Source organism: Pleurodeles waltl, chromosome 4_1 (assembly GCF_031143425.1).
Source record: "Pleurodeles waltl isolate 20211129_DDA chromosome 4_1, aPleWal1.hap1.20221129, whole genome shotgun sequence".
Taxonomy (NCBI): Eukaryota; Metazoa; Chordata; class Amphibia; order Caudata; family Salamandridae; genus Pleurodeles; species Pleurodeles waltl.
In genome coordinates, this window is record NC_090442.1 from 39,380,336 (window position 1) to 39,399,734 (window position 19,399).

Sequence of the window (19,399 nt, forward strand, 5' to 3'; positions counted from 1 at the left end):
ACCACATCACAATACATACTCCTTTGCCTGATACCTTTCACAACAAACTGCTCTTGGAAAAACATGTTAACCGGTCCTTGCTCTCAGACAGACACAGAAAGCCTATCACCACCTCTACGAACATATTTCAATCAAACCAATATATATCATTCAACAATTATGCCTCTGTATCAATATAACTACAACTCGATACAGAAAGGAATTTAAAAAACAATCTGTCCATTTGAATAACCAGCAGAGTTTTAAGGACGTACAAATTGGAATGTGACAATTTCAGAGTTCCTCATTCATAAGAAGTCTGTGAGATAGTATCTCAGAAAGATCTCAAGTTTATAGCAAAAATGGTTGTAAGGGTGATTTTTACCACACAATTGCAACTAGATGACTCAATCTGCAAGAGACCAGTCCTTGACAGATTACACAACTGGGGCAACAGCAAAGGCAGCAATTGTGTCAATCCTTTATGATTCTTCTCTAGTACTATACTTTTTCTGAGGGACAATTTGCATTATTCCTGGAGAAAATCATAGAGCTTCTACCCATGCATAGTTTCTGCTTTCTGCACGCACACACTCCTTGCACTGAATCTACCCACAGTTCTGTTCAGAATGATTGTGCCATGTCATATTGTTGTATACGTATTGCATATCCATTGCATTTATGAAGAGGTACTTTGGTATGGCAGAAAGATTGAAAAGTAGCAATGCTGAAGGTATAACGTGACTGATTGTGCAGTTTGCATTGGGCTTTCTTAATGAGTGAGAGTGAAAGGAGTATTGTAAGAGTGTGTTTCCAGTTTGTATGTCAAGATAAGTTGGGTGCTGTGAGAAAAAGACTTAACCATGAAGGGACTCGAACCCTCAATCTTCTGATCCGAAGTCAGACGCCTTATCCATTAGGCCACATGGTCACTGACTGCAACATCTTTGGGTGTTTAGGGTTAGGTGGTATGAATGAATGTGGAACATATCAATTACAGGTGCGCAGGACAGGATCCCATACCGTTCTTCATCTTCTTTCCATCAAAGGAGTTTTTTCAAACAATATCTAGATAATTTCCAAAGTTTCATATCTTATGATGTGCTTTTTTGCCGTTAATCCTCCTTTATTCTTCTATTGAATACTCTGTTTTATGCTGCAATGGTATTTTTGGATTATTTGAAAAGAGAATGAAACTGCTTTGACAGTAGTTCAGACTTCCCATTTCTTGACTTGCTAATTTGCTCCCTGAATTAGCTTATACAAGTGACATGAACAGGGCCTTGACCTAAGCACGTACCTGAAAGCCTGTCACCACCTCTAGAAATAAAATTCACAGCAGCTCAAAACATTCATTTTGAAAGAGAATATTTCAAGTGAGTCCAAGTTTAATTTCAATAAAGAAAGTTGTATAAAATGACACGCTGCACATTTGGGTAACCAGCATGACTCTTTTCAGTGAAGAAGTGGAATGGTTCTGTTGCAATATACTATCACCCTGGCAAGCTGCTACGAGGAAGAGTAAACAATATGATTAGGTTTCAGCAAAAATGTATTAGTTCAGGGTGTGCACCTCAGATAGACTTAAACTTACACACCCTGGTCTGTGAGAGTAGTGCCCTATCCATTGCGGCATTGAGGGTAATCTGCAAGACAGAGTTCCAAAATCATCCTTTCATCTCAGTTCATGGCCACATACAGTATTTCTGCAGTCATTCGTTTCACTTTTCTGTCTTTAATTAAACTGACCATTTTAAACCTCCGGCACCCACCACTTCAATCTTACCGTTTTTGTGCTATCATAGGGCCTTGGAACTTTTGGCAAGTGGACAGAAGCAGTCAGAGAACCACATCACAATACATACTCCTTTGCCTGATACCTTTCACAACAAACTGCTCTTGGAAAAAGACGTTACCCGGTCCTTGCTCTCAGACAGACACAGAAAGCCTATCACCACCTCTACGAACATATTTCAATCAAACCAATATATATCATTCAACAATTATGCCTCTGTATCAATATAACTACAACTCGAGACAGAAAGGAATTTAAAAAACAATCTGCCCATTTGAATAACCAGCAGAGTTTTAAGGACGTACAAATTGGAATGTGACAATTTCAGAGTTCCTCATTCATAAGAAGTCTGTGAGATAGAATCTCAGAAAGATCACAAGTTTATAGCAAAAATGGTTGTAAGGGTGATTTTTATCACACAATTACAACTAGGTGCCTCAATCTGCAAGAGACCAGTCCTTGACAGATTACACAACTGGGGCAACAGCAAAGGCAGCAATTGTGTCAATCCTTTATGATTCTTCTCTAGTAGTATACTTTTTCTGAGGGACAATTTGCATTATTCCTGGAGAAAATCATAGAGCTTCTACCCATGCATAGTTTCTGCTTTCTGCACGCACACACTCCCTGCACTGAATCTACCCACAGTTCTGTTCAGAATGATTGTGCCATGTCATATTGTTGTATACGTATTGCATATCCGTGGCATTTATGAAGAGGTACTTTGGTATGGCAGAAAGACAGAAAAGTAGCAATGCTGAAGGCATAACGTGACTGATTGTGCTGTTTGCATTGGGCTTTCTTAATGAGTGAGAGTGAAAGGAGTATTGTAAGAGTATGTTTCCAGTTTGTATGTAAAGATAAGTTGGGTGCTGTGAGAAAAAGACTCAACCATGAAAGGACTCGAACCCTCAATCTTCTGATCCGAAGTCAGACGCCTTATCCATTAGGCCACATGGTCACTGACTGCAATATGTTTGGGTGTTTAGGGTTAGGTGGTATGAATGGATGTGGAACATATCAATTACAGGTGCGCAGGACAGGATCCCATACAGTTCTTCATCTTCTTTCCATCAAAGGAGTTTTTTCAAACAATATCTAGATAATTTCCAAAGTTTCATATCTTATGATGTGCTTTTTTGCCGTTAATCCTCCTTTATTCTTCTATTGAATACTCTGTTTTATGCTGCAATGGTATTTTTGGATTATTTGAAAAGAGAATGAAACTGCTTTGACAGTAGTTCAGACTTCCCATTTCTTGACTTGCTAATTTGCTCCCTGAATTAGCTTATACAAGTGACATGAACAGGGCCTTGACCTAAGCACGTACCTGAAAGCCTGTCACCACCTCTAGAAATAAAATTCACAGCAGCTCAAAACATTCATTTTGAAAGAGAATATTTCAAGTGAGTCCAAGTTTAATTTCAATAAAGAAAGTTGTATAAAATGACACGCTGCACATTTGGGTAACCAGCATGACTCTTTTCAGTGAAGAAGTGGAATGGTTCTGTTGCAATATACTATCACCCTGGCAAGCTGCTACGAGGAAGAGTAAACAATATGATTAGGTTTCAGCAAAAATGTATTAGTTCAGGGTGTGCACCTCAGATAGACTTAAACTTACACACCCTGGTCTGTGAGAGTAGTGCCCTATCCATTGCGGCATTGAGGGTAATCTGCAAGACAGAGTTCCAAAATCATCCTTTCATCTCAGTTCATGGCCACATACAGTATTTCTGCAGTCATTCGTTTCACTTTTCTGTCTTTAATTAAACTGACCATTTTAAACCTCCGGCACCCACCACTTCAATCTTTCTGTTTTTGTGCTATCATAGGGCCTTGGAACTTTTGGCAAGTGGACAGAAGCAGTCAGAGAACCACATCACAATACATACTCCTTTGCCTGATACCTTTCACAACAAACTGCTCTTGGAAAAAGACGTTAACCGGTCCTTGCTCTCAGACAGACACAGAAAGCCTATCACCACCTCTACGAACATATTTCAATCAAACCAATATATATCATTCAACAATTATTCCTCTGTATCAATAAAACTACAACTCGAGACAGAAAGGAATTTAAAAAACAATCTGCCCATTTGAATAACCAGCAGAGTTTTAAGGACATACAAATTGGAATGTGACAATTTCAGAGTTCCTCATTCATAAGAAGTCTGTGAGATAGTATCTCAGAAAGATCTCACGTTTATAGCAAAAATGGTTGTAAGGGTGATTTTTACCACACAATTACAACTAGGTGCCTCAATCTGCAAGAGACCAGTCCTTGACAGATTACACAACTGGGGCAACAGCAAAGGCAGCCATTGTGTCAATCCTTTATGATTCTTCTCTAGTACTATACTTTTTCTGAGCGACAATTTGCATTATTCCTGGAGAAAATCATAGAGCTTCTACCCATGCATAGTTTCTGCTTTCTGCACGCACACACTCCCTGCACTGAATCTACCCACAGTTCTGTTCAGAATGATTGTGCCATGTCATATTGTTGTATACGGATTGCATATCTGTGGCATTTATGAAGAGGTACTTTGGTATGGCAGAAAGACAGAAAAGTAGCAATGCTGATGGCATAACGTGACAGATTGTGCAGTTTGCATTGGGCTTTCCTAATGAGTGAGAGTGAAAGGAGTATTGTAAGAGTGTGTTTCCAGTTTGTATGTGAAGATAAGTTGGGTGCTGTGAGAAAAAGACTCAACCATGAAGGGAGTAGAACCCTCAATGCTCTGATCCGAAGTCAGACGCCTTATCCATTAGGCCACATGGTCACTGACTGCAATATGTTTGTGTGTTTAGGGTTAGGTGGTATGAATGGATGTGGAACATATCAATTACAGGTGCGCACACCCATACCGTTCTTCATCTTCTTTCCATCAAAGGAGTTTTTTCAAACAATATCTAGATAATTTCCAAAGTTTCATATCTTATGATGTGCTTTTTTGGCGTTAATCCTCCTTTCTTCTTTTATTGAATACTCTGTTTTATGCTGCAATGGTATTTTTGGATTATTTGAAAAGAGAATGAAACTGCTTTGACAGTAGTTCAGACTTCCCATTTCTTGACTTGCTAATTTGCTCCCTGAATTAGCTTATACAAGTGACATGAACAGGGCCTTGACCTAAGCATGTACCTGAAAGCCTGTCACCACCTCTAGAAATAAAATTCACAGCAGCTCAAAACATTCATTTTGAAAGAGAATATTTCAAGTGAGTCCAAGTTTAATTTCAATAAAGAAAGTTGTATAAAATGACACAATGCACATTTGGGTAACCAGCATGACTCTTTTCAGTGAAGAAGTGGAATGGTTCTGTTGCAATATACTATCACCCTGGAAAGCTGCTACGAGGAAGAGTAAACAATATGATTAGGTTTCAGCAAAAATGTATTAGTTCAGGGTGTGCACCTCAGATAGACTTAAACTTACACACCCTGGTCTGTGAGAGTAGTGCCCTATCCATTGCGGCATTGAGGGTAATCTGCAAGACAGAGTTCCAAAATCATCCTTTCATCTCAGTTCATGGCCACATACAGTATTTCTGCAGTCATTCGTTTCACTTTTCTGTCTTTAATTAAACTGACCATTTTAAACCTCCGGCACCCACCACTTCAATCTTACTGTTTTTGTGCTATCATAGGGCCTTGGAACTTTTGGCAAGCAGACAGAAGCAGTCAGAGAACCACATCACAATACATACTCCTTTGCCTGATACCTTTCACAACAAACTGCTCTTGGAAAAACATGTTAACCGGTCCTTGCTCTCAGACAGACACAGAAAGCCTATCACCACCTCTACGAACATATTTCAATCAAACCAATATATATCATTCAACAATTATGCCTCTGTATCAATATAACTACAACTCGATACAGAAAGGAATTTAAAAAACAATCTGTCCATTAGAATAACCAGTAGAGTTTTAAGGACGTACAAATTGGAATGTGACAATTTCAGAGTTCCTCATTCATAAGAAGTCTGTGAGATAGTATCTCAGAAAGATCTCAAGTTTATAGCAAAAATGGTTGTAAGGGTGATTTTTACCACACAATTGCAACTAGATGACTCAATCTGCAAGAGACCAGTCCTTGACAGATTACACAACTGGGGCAACAGCAAAGGCAGCAATTGTGTCAATCCTTTATGATTCTTCTCTAGTACTATACTTTTTCTGAGGGACAATTTGCATTATTCCTGGAGAAAATCATAGAGCTTCTACGCATGCATAGTTTCTGCTTTCTGCACGCACACACTCCCTGCACTGAATCTACCCACAGTTCTGTTCAGAATGATTGTGCCATGTCATATTGTTGTATACGTATTGCATATCCATTGCATTTATGAAGAGGTACTTTGGTATGGCAGAAAGATTGAAAAGTAGCAATGCTGAAGGTATAACGTGACTGACTGTGCAGTTTGCATTGGGCTTTCTTAATGAGTGAGAGTGAAAGGAGTATTGTAAGAGTGTGTTTCCAGTTTGTATGTAAAGATAAGTTGGGTGCTGTGAGAAAAAGACTTTACCATGAAGGGACTCGAACCCTCAATCTTCTGATCTGAAGTCAGACGCCTTATCCATTAGGCCACATGGTCACTGACTGTAATATTTTTGGGTGTTTAGGGTTAGGTGGTATGAATGAATGTGGAACATATCAATTACAGTTGCGCAGGACAGGATCCCATACCGTTCTTCATCTTCTTTCCATCAAAGGAGTTTTTTCAAACAATATCTAGATAATTTCCAAAGTTTCATATCTTATGATGTGCTTTTTCTTCGTTAATCCTCCTTTCTTCTTTTATTGAATACTCTGTTTTATGCTGCAATGGTATTTTTGGATTATTTGAAAAGAGAATGAAACTGCTTTGACATTAGTTCAGACTTCCCATTTCTTGACTTGCTAATTTGCTCCCTGAATTAGCTTATACAAGTGACATGAACAGGGCCTTGACCTAAGCATGTACCTGAAAACCTGTCACCACCTCTAGAAATAAAATTCACAGCAGCTCAAAACATTCATTTTGAAAGAGAATATTTCAAGTGAGTCCAAGTTTAATTTCAATAAAGAAAGTTGTATAAAATGACATGCTGCACATTTGGGTAACCAGCATGACTCTTTTCAGTGAAGAAGTGGAATGGTTCTGTTGCAATATACTATCACCCTGGCAAGCTGCTACGAGGAAGAGTAAACAATATGATTAGGTTTCAGCAAAAATGTATTAGTTCAGGGTGTGCACCTCAGATAGACTTAAACTTACACACCCTGGTCTGTGAGAGTAGTGCCCTATCCATTGCGGCATTGAGGGTAATCTGCAAGACAGAGTTCCAAAATCATCCTTTCATCTCAGTTCATGGCCACATACAGTATTTCTGCAGTCATTCGTTTCACTTTTCTGTCTTTAATTAAACTGACCATTTTAAACCTCCGGCACCCACCACTTCAATCTTACCGTTTTTGTGCTATCATAGGGCCTTGGAACTTTTGGCAAGTGGACAGAAGCAGTCAGAGAACCACATCACAATACATACTCCTTTGCCTGATACCTTTCACAACAAACTGCTCTTGGAAAAAGACGTTACCCGGTCCTTGCTCTCAGACAGACACAGAAAGCCTATCACCACCTCTACGAACATATTTCAATCAAACCAATATATATCATTCAACAATTATGCCTCTGTATCAATATAACTACAACTCGAGACAGAAAGGAATTTAAAAAACAATCTGCCCATTTGAATAACCAGCAGAGTTTTAAGGACGTACAAATTGGAATGTGACAATTTCAGAGTTCCTCATTCATAAGAAGTCTGTGAGATAGAATCTCAGAAAGATCTCAAGTTTATAGCAAAAATGGTTGTAAGGGTGATTTTTATCACACAATTACAACTAGGTGCCTCAATCTGCAAGAGACCAGTCCTTGACAGATTACACAACTGGGGCAACAGCAAAGGCAGCAATTGTGTCAATCCTTTATGATTCTTCTCTAGTAGTATACTTTTTCTGAGGGACAATTTGCATTATTCCTGGAGAAAATCATAGAGCTTCTACCCATGCATAGTTTCTGCTTTCTGCACGCACACACTCCCTGAACTGAATCTACCCACAGTTCTGTTCAGAATGATTGTGCCATGTCATATTGTTGTATACGGATTGCATATCTGTGGCATTTATGAAGAGGTACTTTGGTATGGCAGAAAGACAGAAAAGTAGCAATGCTGATGGCATAACGTGACAGATTGTGCAGTTTGCATTGGGCTTTCCTAATGAGTGAGAGTGAAAGGAGTATTGTAAGAGTGTGTTTCCAGTTTGTATGTGAAGATAAGTTGGGTGCTGTGAGAAAAAGACTCAACCATGAAGGGAGTAGAACCCTCAATGCTCTGATCCGAAGTCAGACGCCTTATCCATTAGGCCACATGGTCACTGACTGCAATATGTTTGTGTGTTTAGGGTTAGGTGGTATGAATGGATGTGGAACATATCAATTACAGGTGCACAGGACAGGATCCCATACCGTTCTTCATCTTCTTTCCATCAAAGGAGTTTTTTCAAACAATATCTAGATAATTTCCAAAGTTTCATATCTTATGATGTGCTTTTTTGGCGTTAATCCTCCTTTCTTCTTTTATTGAATACTCTGTTTTATGCTGCAATGGTATTTTTGGATTATTTGAAAAGAGAATGAAACTGCTTTGACAGTAGTTCAGACTTCCCATTTCTTGACTTGCTAATTTGCTCCCTGAATTAGCTTATACAAGTGACATGAACAGGGCCTTGACCTAAGCATGTACCTGAAAGCCTGTCACCACCTCTAGAAATAAAATTCACAGCAGCTCAAAACATTCATTTTGAAAGAGAATATTTCAAGTGAGTCCAAGTTTAATTTCAATAAAGAAAGTTGTATAAAATGACACGATGCACATTTGGGTAACCAGCATGACTCTTTTCAGTGAAGAAGTGGAATGGTTCTGTTGCAATATACTATCACCCTGGAAAGCTGCTACGAGGAAGAGTAAACAATATGATTAGGTTTCAGCAAAAATGTATTAGTTCAGGGTGTGCAACTCAGATAGACTTAAACTTACACACCCTGGTCTGTGAGAGTAGTGCCCTATCCATTGCGGCATTGAGGGTAATCTGCAAGACAGAGTTCCAAAATCATCCTTTCATCTCAGTTCATGGCCACATACAGTATTTCTGCAGTCATTCGTTTCACTTTTCTGTCTTTAATTAAACTGACCATTTTAAACCTCCGGCACCCACCACTTCAATCTTACCGTTTTTGTGCTATCATAGGGCCTTGGAACTTTTGGCAAGCGGACAGAAGCAGTCAGAGAACCACATCACAATACATACTCCTTTGCCTGATACCTTTCACAACAAACTGCTCTTGGAAAAACATGTTAACCGGTCCTTGCTCTCAGACAGACACAGAAAGCCTATCACCACCTCTACGAACATATTTCAATCAAACCAATATATATCATTCAACAATTATGCCTCTGTATCAATATAACTACAACTCGATACAGAAAGGAATTTAAAAAACAATCTGTCCATTTGAATAACCAGCAGAGTTTTAAGGACGTACAAATTGGAATGTGACAATTTCAGAGTTCCTCATTCATAAGAAGTCTGTGAGATAGTATCTCAGAAAGATCTCAAGTTTATAGCAAAAATGGTTGTAAGGGTGATTTTTACCACACAATTGCAACTAGATGACTCAATCTGCAAGAGACCAGTCTTGACAGATTACACAACTGGGGCAACAGCAAAGGCAGCAATTGTGTCAATCCTTTATGATTCTTCTCTAGTACTATACTTTTTCTGAGGGACAATTTGCATTATTCCTGGAGAAAATCATAGAGCTTCTACCCATGCATAGTTTCTGCTTTCTACACGCACACACTCCCTGCACTGAATCTACCCACAGTTCTGTTCAGAATGATTGTGCCATGTCATATTGTTGTATACGTATTGCATATCCATTGCATTTATGAAGAGGTACTTTGGTATGGCAGAAAAATTGAAAAGTAGCAATGCTGAAGGTATAACGTGACTGATTGTGCAGTTTGCATTGGGCTTTCTTAATGAGTGAGAGTGAAAGGAGTATTGTAAGAGTGTGTTTCCAGTTTGTATGTAAAGATAAGTTGGGTGCTGTGAGAAAAAGACTTAACCATGAAGGGACTCGAACCCTCAATCTTCTGATCCGAAGTCAGACGCCTTATCCATTAGGCCACATGGTCACTGACTGTAACATGTTTGGGTGTTTAGGGTTAGGTGGTATGAATGAATGTGGAACATATCAATTACAGTTGCGCAGGACAGGATCCCATACCGTTCTTCATCTTCTTTCCATCAAAGGAGTTTTTTCAAACAATATCTAGATAATTTCCAAAGTTTCATATCTTATGATGTGCTTTTTTGCCGTTAATCCTCCTTTATTCTTCTATTGAATACTCTGTTTTATGCTGCAATGGTATTTTTGGATTATTTGAAAAGAGAATGAAACTGCTTTGACAGTAGTTCAGACTTCCCATTTCTTGACTTGCTAATTTGCTCCCTGAATTAGCTTATACAAGTGACATGAACAGGGCCTTGACCTAAGCACGTACCTGAAAGCCTGTCACCACCTCTAGAAATAAAATTCACAGCAGCTCAAAACATTCATTTTGAAAGAGAATATTTCAAGTGAGTCCAAGTTTAATTTCAATAAAGAAAGTTGTATAAAATGACACGCTGCACATTTGGGTAACCAGCATGACTCTTTTCAGTGAAGAAGTGGAATGGTTCTGTTGCAATATACTATCACCCTGGCAAGCTGCTACGAGGAAGAGTAATCAATATGATTAGGTTTCAGCAAAAATGTATTAGTTCAGGGTGTGCACCTCAGATAGACTTAAACTTACACACCCTGGTCTGTGAGAGTAGTGCCCTATCCATTGCGGCATTGAGGGTAATCTGCAAGACAGAGTTCCAAAATCATCCTTTCATCTCAGTTCATGGCCACATACAGTATTTCTGCAGTCATTCGTTTCACTTTTCTGTCTTTAATTAAACTGACCATTTTAAACCTCCGGCACCCACCACTTCAATCTTACCGTTTTTGTGCTATCATAGGGCCTTGGAACTTTTGGCAAGTGGACAGAAGCAGTCAGAGAACCACATCACAATACATACTCCTTTGCCTGATACCTTTCACAACAAACTGCTCTTGGAAAAAGACGTTAACCGGTCCTTGCTCTCAGACAGACACAGAAAGCCTATCACCACCTCTACGAACATATTTCAATCAAACCAATATATATCATTCAACAATTATGCCTCTGTATCAATATAACTACAACTCGATACAGAAAGGAATTTAAAAAACAATCTGTCCATTTGAATAACCAGCAGAGTTTTAAGGAAGTACAAATTGGAATGTGACAATTTCAGAGTTCCTCATTCATAAGAAGTCTGTGAGATAGTATCTCAGAAAGATCTCAAGTTTATAGCAAAAATGGTTGTAAGGGTGATTTTTACCACACAATTGCAACTAGATAACTCAATCTGCAAGAGACCAGTCCTTGACAGATTACACAACTGGGGCAACAGCAAAGCAGCAATTGTGTCAATCCTTTATGATTCTTCTCTAGTACTATACTTTTTCTGAGGGACAATTTGCATTATTCCTGGAGAAAATCATAGAGCTTCTACCCATGCATAGTTTCTTCTTTCTGCACGCACACACTCCCTGCACTGAATCTACCCACAGTTCTGTTCAGAATGATTGTGCCATGTCATATTGTTGTATACGTATTGCATATCCATTGCATTTATGAAGAGGTACTTTGGTATGGCAGAAAGATTGAAAAGTAGCAATGCTGAAGGTATAACGTGACTGATTGTGCAGTTTGCATTGGGCTTTCTTAATGAGTGAGAGTGAAAGGAGTATTGTAAGAGTGTGTTTCCAGTTTGTATGTAAAGATAAGTTGGGTGCTGTGAGAAAAAGACTTAACCATGAAGGGACTCGAACCCTCAATCTTCTGATCCGAAGTCAGACGCCTTATCCATTAGGCCACATGGTCACTGACTGCAACATGTTTGGGTGTTTAGGGTTAGGTGGTATGAATGGATGTGGAACATATCAATTACAGGTGCGCAGGACAGGATCCCATACCGTTCTTCATCTTCTTTCCATCAAAGGAGTTTTTTCAAACAGTATCTAGATAATTTCCAAAGTTTCATATCTTATGCTGTGCTTTTTTGGCGTTACTCCTCCTTTCTTCTTTTATTGAATACTCTGTTTTATGCTGCAATGGTATTTTTGGATTATTTGAAAAGAGAATGAAACTGCATTGACAGTAGTTCAGACTTCCCATTTCTTGACTTGCTAATTTGCTCCCTGAATTAGCTTATACAAGTGACATGAACAGGGCCTTGACCTAAGCACGTACCTGAAAGCCTGTCACCACCTCTAGAAATAAAATTCACAGCAGCTCAAAACATTCATTTTGAAAGAGAATATTTCAAGTGAGTCCAAGTTTAATTTCAATAAAGAAAGTTGTATAAAATGACACGCTGCACATTTGGGTAACCAGCATGACTCTTTTCAGTGAAGAAGTGGAATGGTTCTGTTGCAATATACTATCACCCTGGCAAGCTGCTACGAGGAAGAGTAAACAATATGATTAGGTTTCAGCAAAAATGTATTAGTTCAGGGTGTGCACCTCAGATAGACTTAAACTTACACACCCTGGTCTGTGAGAGTAGTGCCCTATCCATTGCGGCATTGAGGGTAATCTGCAAGACAGAGTTCCAAAATCATCCTTTCATCTCAGTTCATGGCCACATACAGTATTTCTGAAGTCATTCGTTTCACTTTTCTGTCTTTAATTAAACTGACCATTTTAAACCTCCGGCACCCACCACTTCAATCTTTCTGTTTTTGTGCTATCATAGGGCCTTGGAACTTTTGGCAAGTGGACAGAAGCAGTCAGAGAACCACATCACAATACATACTCCTTTGCCTGATACCTTTCACAACAAACTGCTCTTGGAAAAAGACGTTAACCGGTCCTTGCTCTCAGACAGACACAGAAAGCCTATCACCACCTCTACGAACATATTTCAATCAAACCAGTATATATCATTCAACAATTATGCCTCTGTATCAATAAAACTACAACTCGAGACAGAAAGGAATTTAAAAAACAATCTGCCCATTTGAATAACCAGCAGAGTTTTAAGGACGTACAAATTGGAATGTGACAATTTCAGAGTTCCTCATTCATAAGAAGTCTGTGAGATAGTATCTCAGAAAGATCTCACGTTTATAGCAAAAATGGTTGTAAGGGTGATTTTTACCACACAATTACAACTAGGTGCCTCAATCTGCAAGAGACCAGTCCTTGACTGATTACACAACTGGGGCAACAACAAAGGCAGCCATTGTGTCAATCCTTTATGATTCTTCTCTAGTACTATACTTTTTCTGAGGGACAATTTGCATTATTCCTGGAGAAAATCATAGAGCTTCTACCCATGCATAGTTTCTGCTTTCTGCACGCACACACTCCCTGCACTGAATCTACCCACAGTTCTGTTCAGAATGATTGTGCCATGTCATATTGTTGTATACGTATTGCATATCTGTGGCATTTATGAAGAGGTACTTTGGTATGGCAGAAAGACAGAAAAGTAGCAATGCTGATGGCATAACGTGACAGATTGTGCAGTTTGCATTGGGCTTTCCTAATGAGTGAGAGTGAAAGGAGTATTGTAAGAGTGTGTTTCCAGTTTGTATGTGAAGATAAGTTGGGTGCTGTGAGAAAAAGACTCAACCATGAAGGGAGTAGAACCCTCAATGCTCTGATCCGAAGTCAGACGCCTTATCCATTAGGCCACATGGTCACTGACTGCAATATGTTTGGGTGTTTAGGGTTAGGTGGTATGAATGGATGTGGAACATATCAATTACAGGTGCGCAGGACAGGATCCCATACCGTTCTTCATCTTCTTTCCATCAAAGGAGTTTTTTCAAACAATATCTAGATAATTTCCAAAGTTTCATATCTTATGCTGTGCTTTTTTGCCGTTAATCCTCCTTTCTTCTTTTATTGAATACTCTGTTTTATGCTGCAATGGTATTTTTGGATTATTTGAAAAGAGAATGAAACTGCTTTGACATTAGTTCAGACTTCCCATTTCTTGACTTGCTAATTTGCTCCCTGAATTAGCTTATACAAGTGACATGAACAGGGCCTTGACCTAAGCATGTACCTGAAAACCTGTCACCACCTCTAGAAATAAAATTCACAGCAGCTCAAAACATTCATTTTGAAAGAGAATATTTCAAGTGAGTCCAAGTTTAATTTCAATAAAGAAAGTTGTATAAAATGACACGATGCACATTTGGGTAACCAGCATGACTCTTTTCAGTGAAGAAGTGGAATGGTTCTGTTGCAATATACTATCACCCTGGAAAGCTGCTACGAGGAAGAGTAAACAATATGATTAGGTTTCAGCAAAAATGTATTAGTTCAGGGTGTGCACCTCAGATAGACTTAAACTTACACACCCTGGTCTGTGAGAGTAGTGCCCTATCCATTGCGGCATTGAGGGTAATCTGCAAGACAGAGTTCCAAAATCATCCTTTCATCTCAGTTCATGGCCACATACAGTATTTCTGCAGTCATTCGTTTCACTTTTCTGTCTTTAATTAAACTGACCATTTTAAACCTCCGGCACCCACCACTTCAATCTTACCGTTTTTGTGCTATCATAGGGCCTTGGAACTTTTGGCAAGCGGACAGAAGCAGTCAGAGAACCACATCACAATACATACTCCTTTGCCTGATACCTTTCACAACAAACTGCTCTTGGAAAAACATGTTAACCGGTCCTTGCTCTCAGACAGACACAGAAAGCCTATCACCACCTCTACGAACATATTTCAATCAAACCAATATATATCATTCAACAATTATGCCTCTGTATCAATATAACTACAACTCGATACAGAAAGGAATTTAAAAAACAATCTGTCCATTTGAATAACCAGCAGAGTTTTAAGGACGTACAAATTGGAATGTGACAATTTCAGAGTTCCTCATTCATAAGAAGTCTGTGAGATAGTATCTCAGAAAGATCTCAAGTTTATAGCAAAAATGGTTGTAAGGGTGATTTTTACCACACAATTGCAACTAGATGACTCAATCTGCAAGAGACCAGTCCTTGACAGATTACACAACTGGGGCAACAGCAAAGGCAGCAATTGTGTCAATCCTTTATGATTCTTCTCTAGTACTATACTTTTTCTGAGGGACAATTTGCATTATTCCTGGAGAAAATCATAGAGCTTCTACCCATGCATAGTTTCTGCTTTCTGCACGCACACACTCCTTGCACTGAATCTACCCACAGTTCTGTTCAGAATGATTGTGCCATGTCATATTGTTGTATACGTATTGCATATCCATTGCATTTATGAAGAGGTACTTTGGTATGGCAGAAAGATTGAAAAGTAGCAATGCTGAAGGTATAACGTGACTGATTGTGCAGTTTGCATTGGGCTTTCTTAATGAGTGAGAGTGAAAGGAGTATTGTAAGAGTGTGTTTCCAGTTTGTATGTCAAGATAAGTTGGGTGCTGTGAGAAAAAGACTTAACCATGAAGGGACTCGAACCCTCAATCTTCTGATCCGAAGTCAGACGCCTTATCCATTAGGCCACATGGTCACTGACTGCAACATGTTTGGGTGTTTAGGGTTAGGTGGTATGAATGAATGTGGAACATATCAATTACAGGTGCGCAGGACAGGATCCCATACCGTTCTTCATCTTCTTTCCATCAAAGGAGTTTTTTCAAACAATATCTAGATAATTTCCAAAGTTTCATATCTTATGATGTGCTTTTTTGCCGTTAATCCTCCTTTATTCTTCTATTGAATACTCTGTTTTATGCTGCAATGGTATTTTTGGATTATTTGAAAAGAGAATGAAACTGCTTTGACAGTAGTTCAGACTTCCCATTTCTTGACTTGCTAATTTGCTCCCTGAATTAGCTTATACAAGTGACATGAACAGGGCCTTGACCTAAGCACGTACCTGAAAGCCTGTCACCACCTCTAGAAATAAAATTCACAGCAGCTCAAAACATTCATTTTGAAAGAGAATATTTCAAGTGAGTCCAAGTTTAATTTCAATAAAGAAAGTTGTATAAAATGACACGCTGCACATTTGGGTAACCAGCATGACTCTTTTCAGTGAAGAAGTGGAATGGTTCTGTTGCAATATACTATCACCCTGGCAAGCTGCTACGAGGAAGAGTAAACAATATGATTAGGTTTCAGCAAAAATGTATTAGTTCAGGGTGTGCACCTCAGATAGACTTAAACTTACACACCCTGGTCTGTGAGAGTAGTGCCCTATCCATTGCGGCATTGAGGGTAATCTGCAAGACAGAGTTCCAAAATCATCCTTTCATCTCAGTTCATGGCCACATACAGTATTTCTGCAGTCATTCGTTTCACTTTTCTGTCTTTAATTAAACTGACCATTTTAAACCTCCGGCACCCACCACTTCAATCTTACCGTTTTTGTGCTATCATAGGGCCTTGGAACTTTTGGCAAGTGGACAGAAGCAGTCAGAGAACCACATCACAATACATACTCCTTTGCCTGATACCTTTCACAACAAACTGCTCTTGGAAAAAGACGTTACCCGGTCCTTGCTCTCAGACAGACACAGAAAGCCTATCACCACCTCTACGAACATATTTCAATCAAACCAATATATATCATTCAACAATTATGCCTCTGTATCAATATAACTACAACTCGAGACAGAAAGGAATTTAAAAAACAATCTGCCCATTTGAATAACCAGCAGAGTTTTAAGGACGTACAAATTGGAATGTGACAATTTCAGAGTTCCTCATTCATAAGAAGTCTGTGAGATAGAATCTCAGAAAGATCACAAGTTTATAGCAAAAATGGTTGTAAGGGTGATTTTTATCACACAATTACAACTAGGTGCCTCAATCTGCAAGAGACCAGTCCTTGACAGATTACACAACTGGGGCAACAGCAAAGGCAGCAATTGTGTCAATCCTTTATGATTCTTCTCTAGTAGTATACTTTTTCTGAGGGACAATTTGCATTATTCCTGGAGAAAATCATAGAGCTTCTACCCATGCATAGTTTCTGCTTTCTGCACGCACACACTCCCTGCACTGAATCTACCCACAGTTCTGTTCAGAATGATTGTGCCATGTCATATTGTTGTATACGTATTGCATATCCGTGGCATTTATGAAGAGGTACTTTGGTATGGCAGAAAGACAGAAAAGTAGCAATGCTGAAGGCATAACGTGACTGATTGTGCTGTTTGCATTGGGCTTTCTTAATGAGTGAGAGTGAAAGGAGTATTGTAAGAGTATGTTTCCAGTTTGTATGTAAAGATAAGTTGGGTGCTGTGAGAAAAAGACTCAACCATGAAAGGACTCGAACCCTCAATCTTCTGATCCGAAGTCAGACGCCTTATCCATTAGGCCACATGGTCACTGACTGCAATATGTTTGGGTGTTTAGGGTTAGGTGGTATGAATGGATGTGGAACATATCAATTACAGGTGCGCAGGACAGGATCCCATACAGTTCTTCATCTTCTTTCCATCAAAGGAGTTTTTTCAAACAATATCTAGATAATTTCCAAAGTTTCATATCTTATGATGTGCTTTTTTGCCGTTAATCCTCCTTTATTCTTCTATTCAATACTCTGTTTTATGCTGCAATGGTATTTTTGGATTATTTGAAAAGAGAATGAAACTGCTTTGACAGTAGTTCAGACTTCCCATTTCTTGACTTGCTAATTTGCTCCCTGAATTAGCTTATACAAGTGACATGAACAGGGCCTTGACCTAAGCACGTACCTGAAAGCCTGTCACCACCTCTAGAAATAAAATTCACAGCAGCTCAAAACATTCATTTTGAAAGAGAATATTTCAAGTGAGTCCAAGTTTAATTTCAATAAAGAAAGTTGTATAAAATGACACGCTGCACATTTGGGTAACCAGCATGACTCTTTTCAGTGAAGAAGTGGAATGGTTCTGTTGCAATATACTATCACCCTGGCAAGCTGCTACGAGGAAGAGTAAACAATATGATTAGGTTTCAGCAAAAATGTATTAGTTCAGGGTGTGCACCTCAGATAGACTTAAACTTACACACCCTGGTCTGTGAGAGTAGTGCCCTATCCATTGCGGCATTGAGGGTAATCTGCAAGACAGAGTTCCAAAATCATCCTTTCATCTCAGTTCATGGCCACATACAGTATTTCTGCAGTCATTCGTTTCACTTTTCTGTCTTTAATTAAACTGACCATTTTAAACCTCCGGCACCCACCACTTCAATCTTTCTGTTTTTGTGCTATCATAGGGCCTTGGAACTTTTGGCAAGTGGACAGAAGCAGTCAGAGAACCACATCACAATACATACTCCTTTGCCTGATACCTTTCACAACAAACTGCTCTTGGAAAAAGACGTTAACCGGTCCTTGCTCTCAGACAGACACAGAAAGCCTATCACCACCTCTACGAACATATTTCAATCAAACCAATATATATCATTCAACAATTATTCCTCTGTATCAATAAAACTACAACTCGAGACAGAAAGGAATTTAAAAAACAATCTGCCCATTTGAATAACCAGCAGAGTTTTAAGGACATACAAATTGGAATGTGACAATTTCAGAGTTCCTCATTCATAAGAAGTCTGTGAGATAGTATCTCAGAAAGATCTCACGTTTATAGCAAAAATGGTTGTAAGGGTGATTTTTACCACACAATTACAACTAGGTGCCTCAATCTGCAAGAGACCAGTCCTTGACAGATTACACAACTGGGGCAACAGCAAAGGCAGCCATTGTGTCAATCCTTTATGATTCTTCTCTAGTACTATACTTTTTCTGAGCGACAATTTGCATTATTCCTGGAGAAAATCATAGAGCTTCTACCCATGCATAGTTTCTGCTTTCTGCACGCACACACTCCCTGCACTGAATCTACCCACAGTTCTGTTCAGAATGATTGTGCCATGTCATATTGTTGTATACGGATTGCATATCTGTGGCATTTATGAAGAGGTACTTTGGTATGGCAGAAAGACAGAAAAGTAGCAATGCTGATGGCATAACGTGACAGATTGTGCAGTTTGCATTGGGCTTTCCTAATGAGTGAGAGTGAAAGGAGTATTGTAAGAGTGTGTTTCCAGTTTGTATGTGAAGATAAGTTGGGTGCTGTGAGAAAAAGACTCAACCATGAAGGGAGTAGAACCCTCAATGCTCTGATCCGAAGTCAGACGCCTTATCCATTAGGCCACTTGGTCACTGACTGCAATATGTTTGTGTGTTTAGGGTTAGGTGGTATGAATGGATGTGGAACATATCAATTACAGGTGCGCACACCCATACCGTTCTTCATCTTCTTTCCATCAAAGGAGTTTTTTCAAACAATATCTAGATAATTTCCAAAGTTTCATATCTTATGATGTGCTTTTTTGGCGTTAATCCTCCTTTCTTCTTTTATTGAATACTCTGTTTTATGCTGCAATGGTATTTTTGGATTATTTGAAAA

At 39.0% G+C, this 19,399-nt stretch overlaps 6 non-coding genes across 6 annotated transcripts; all 6 read right to left on the reverse strand.

Annotated features, from left to right (window-relative positions):
• Positions 1-837: 837 nt before the first annotated feature.
• On the reverse strand, positions 838-910 carry TRNAR-UCG (transfer RNA arginine (anticodon UCG)). The gene has a single exon. It is a non-coding gene; the product is annotated as a tRNA-Arg (tRNA).
• A 1,752-nt stretch (positions 911-2,662) lies between these two features.
• TRNAR-UCG (transfer RNA arginine (anticodon UCG)) lies at positions 2,663-2,735 on the reverse strand. The gene has a single exon. It is a non-coding gene; the product is annotated as a tRNA-Arg (tRNA).
• A 7,219-nt stretch (positions 2,736-9,954) lies between these two features.
• On the reverse strand, positions 9,955-10,027 carry TRNAR-UCG (transfer RNA arginine (anticodon UCG)). Its single transcript has one exon. It is a non-coding gene; the product is annotated as a tRNA-Arg (tRNA).
• A 1,751-nt stretch (positions 10,028-11,778) lies between these two features.
• TRNAR-UCG (transfer RNA arginine (anticodon UCG)) lies at positions 11,779-11,851 on the reverse strand. The gene has a single exon. It is a non-coding gene; the product is annotated as a tRNA-Arg (tRNA).
• Positions 11,852-15,428: 3,577 nt separating this feature from the next.
• TRNAR-UCG (transfer RNA arginine (anticodon UCG)) lies at positions 15,429-15,501 on the reverse strand. The gene has a single exon. It is a non-coding gene; the product is annotated as a tRNA-Arg (tRNA).
• A 1,752-nt stretch (positions 15,502-17,253) lies between these two features.
• Positions 17,254-17,326, reverse strand: TRNAR-UCG (transfer RNA arginine (anticodon UCG)). The gene has a single exon. It is a non-coding gene; the product is annotated as a tRNA-Arg (tRNA).
• Positions 17,327-19,399: the final 2,073 nt, after the last annotated feature.